Source organism: Eurosta solidaginis, chromosome 3 (genome assembly GCF_040869045.1).
Source record: "Eurosta solidaginis isolate ZX-2024a chromosome 3, ASM4086904v1, whole genome shotgun sequence".
NCBI classification, from domain to species: Eukaryota; Metazoa; Arthropoda; class Insecta; order Diptera; family Tephritidae; genus Eurosta; species Eurosta solidaginis.
The window spans coordinates 220,057,192-220,060,855 of record NC_090321.1 but is presented as its reverse complement, the minus strand read 5'-3'; the positions used below and the strand labels follow the sequence as shown (position 1 = coordinate 220,060,855).

At 41.2% G+C, this 3,664-nt stretch overlaps 1 long non-coding RNA gene across 1 annotated transcript; it reads left to right on the top strand.

Annotated features, from left to right (window-relative positions):
- The first annotated feature begins 1,083 nt into the window (after positions 1-1,083).
- On the top strand, positions 1,084-1,849 carry LOC137246977 (uncharacterized). Its single transcript, XR_010951751.1, has 3 exons — positions 1,084-1,190; positions 1,578-1,682; positions 1,744-1,849. It is a non-coding gene; the product is annotated as an uncharacterized lncRNA (long non-coding RNA).
- The last annotated feature ends 1,815 nt before the right edge of the window (positions 1,850-3,664 follow it).

Genomic DNA, 3,664 nt, shown 5'->3' with positions numbered 1-3,664 from the left:
CTCGGAGTACTCGCAAAAAAGTTCTTCGGAAGATGTGTGGTTCTTTCCGTTGTGCCGAGGGCGAGTTGCAAAAGAGGTATAATGATGTACTGTTTGAGCTATTTATTTATTTCTTTATTTATGTACAACTGCGACATATATAAAAATAATCTTATGTTACTAATAAAACAAACAAAAAACATGTAAGAGCAAAATGTACAATAAAGCTTAATATTTTATAGGCTTGAACTGAGATGATGTAGTGACACCTTTAACTTGCTGAAATCTTCCCATGAGATAGCTTAACATGAGTTTAGTTGAGCATTCAGAGAATCCGGAAAAGTGTGTGAGTTTCCAACACAAAAGGGTATGGTTAACTGAGTCGAAAGCCTTAGAGAAATTTAGTCTTATCAATGCAACGAATATAAACTCAAAGGCTTCGCTGGCTAGGTTATGTTATGCGAATGGACAAAGACGCTCCGGTCCGGAAGGTATTTCAATCGACAACGCCATTTGTAAGCAAAGGAAAAGGGAGACTTCTACTTAGTTGATAGAGGCAGCTGAGGGTAGAAATGGAGGTCAACATTTGTTCTCCCAATTGGCGCAGGTAGTCGCGAAATAGGAATAGCTGGTGTGACTTGTTACGAAGCGGATAAAATCGCTTGGGCGGCTAAGCGATTTTCACAGTGGCTCGGCATTTTACATTTTGCCAGTAGCTTTTTCGGACTCGCTGGAAACCGGACGTGCCGGATACGTACTTAGTGAAGTATGATAAGCGCTTCTTATTTAAATAGGTCCTTAAGCTGATTAACTCGAGTCACATCATCAAAATACCTCAAACCTAAAAAATAATACTAATTGATAATCTTTTGACCTCAGCCGTAAATGATTAATTTATATAATTTACGGAACAGATAATATGTTTGGGTATGTTATTAAAGATTTTGGATGGAATAACGACTTCCGCTGATATTGCAATTATTAAGAGGTTCTTATCTCGGACATAACATAGCGAAACGAGCTTGTTGAACTTGTAGGTAATAGCTTTAAAAAGACCGATATATAAACGAAACGAATGCATTCAATCAGTGCACAACAAGGAAACAACAGCAACGGACTCCAGACATAAAACATAAAAACTCTTACAAATGTTGACTAAGCTCTTAATACTGGCGTTTTTACTGCAGGTCACAATTGCTGCGCCGCCCCGCGTGAGTATTAAATATTTTATGTGCACACTAGGATTGAAATTATAAAAGTGACCTGGAAACGACGGCGTATTTTAGTTATTGCAAGAACATCTCTCCTGATGCCACCAAGGGTGCGCAAATCGTTTTCCACTTGGCCTCTGGTAACCCCGATTTCCGTACAGAAATAACATCTGGGAATGCCTTGAAGGTTCCACAAAAGAAACCCAGCGAAAAATATACCCTCGGTATTGGGTTCATCAATGCATCCCACGGTACCTAAGGTGCTCTGACAACCAAAGGCAACTGCTACCCAGCCGCAATTGTTGCTCCCCTTAAAGAATTCTGTCACCCATCGTATTTCTTCTTAACACAAGATTTAACATGTTTTTGCTTGCATTCTTCCGATAGAACTATAATCCCAACCCAGATTCAAATGTAGTACATGTCGTTTATCCCGCTCCGCATGAACCACAGGTGGTGGTTGTTCCAGGTCTAATCCACAATATTTTACAAGTAAGTACTATTTGTATTAATATTTAACTGATTGATAGTTTTGCTGTTTAACGTCTTATAGGTCCCAATCGGTCTTGGACAATTTCTGCAAGGAACTTTAGGCGGTTATATGAAAGTTGCATAAGTATAGTAATAAATATTTTAAAACATTTTTAGTTAAATGTTTAACTCGGACAATAATATTTTGTTTGGACTGTGGTCAGTGTACTCAAAAAGAGTCAAAGATTGTAGATTCTATCAGAAGATGTTAGGTTCTCTAGCCATGTTAGTAGGGGCGTAGGCCAGAGTGGAGCTCTGTTCGTCTATGTTGGTTGTAGTAGTTGGTTGGTTGGTTGCTGTGCCGCCCGAATACCAAAGATCCGGGCCCAAGTAGCGTACAGGGCCGCTGATCCATTCAAATCTTTTGATATGGACAATGCTGGCATATTTTACACAGCATTTAGCAACTTCCTGGTGTTCCGGCAGTATATAACAGCCCATAGTCAGAGCTGGGCTTCGCGCAGTTAGTTCCTTCTCACCCCAGCTCTTGCAAATGTTTGTTAAAAGGAATTCGTTTTCTCTCAGCATGCATACCAAACGGCCAATCTCCACTGATTGTCGCAGGGATCTTAAGTAGAAACTCGGGCTAAAATCTCTTTGGAGGTTACATTTATTTTAGTAGTTATCTGTTCTCCTACCATCGAGTACTTCGATATTCCAATCCCTAACGCCAAAATATGCGCTCCGGCCTGCAACCATGGCGAAGTGAGCACTATCGCAGGTAAAAAATAAAAAGGCGCTGGGTATCATCAAACTTCACGTCTAGCTGTCCAAGCACCGCGTTCAAGAGGTGATAAAGAGCATATACCAATTCCTACGCAAAATATGGTCGGTTGACCGCGTAACTCCAATCACCTTAAGTTCAGCCTTCGTAATACCACCACGGCGATGCTGTAGAGTTATCGCCTACCAGGAAAAGCAGCAATCAAAATGAAGCCATTCCGGGTCGGTTTAAAAATCAAAAAGCAGACCAAGGCGAATTGGAAAAGAAGCTGAGCCCAAACCTCCTCGGAGGTATTTCGGTGAGGGCTCTTCTAAGCATACTATGTAAAAGACTAAATCCCAAAGCTTTTGCAGTTAGGAAAGGAAGAATTGACGCATTCTTGTCTTCGGGACATCGTCTATCTGCGAACCTTCGTTACAAGCATAGTTATACAGTTTTAACCTAGAACTCAGGCGGAGAATCAGTTAAGCCAACTAATGCAACTTAGAAGTACGAATCATGCTCAATAAGTCCCTCGTCACGCTTGTACTGATGCATGGCTTGAAGTCATTGGAAGTGTCGAGTGAAGATTTGACAGCCCTTGGAATATTCTTTACGGAAGATTTACGATTTACTGATGAGCTGTATGAGTTTAAGGCAGACATAAGCATATGTAGTGTAAAGAATAAAGCCACAAAAGTTACGCTGGCAAGGTTACGACTTTTCTGCCTGCAGAGACCTGCAAGTATCCATGTTAGCATTCTAAATTTATTTTGGGGAGGTTTATTGTTGCTCTGCATGGCTTGGTGTTGTATCCGCCCCGCAGTCCTATTTATTGGTTCCAGTGATGGCTTTTCAGATATACATCCTTAGGAGGTAGGACATCGACAATGGCATCTCAGGTGGAGTCACAGGAGGCACGCATTTCAGAAATGGCGTCGCAAATGTCATCTCAATTGGAAGAACAGAGGACATATATGTCATCTCAACTGGAAGCGCAAGAGGCACGTATATCTGGAATGTCGACAAAAATTTCCGAACAGGTATCATCGCAGCTCTTTGCGAAACTGGAAGAGCGGGATGCAAAAATTTTACAACTCGCTTTTCCAGCGAGCAATCCGAAGGTAAAAACTCCATCTTTTGACGGCTCTGTTCCTTTCGAGGTATTCAAGTTTCAATTTGAGAAGACGTCAGCAGTGAACAACTGGAAAGCTGAAGATAAAGTTGCTGCACTGTTCGT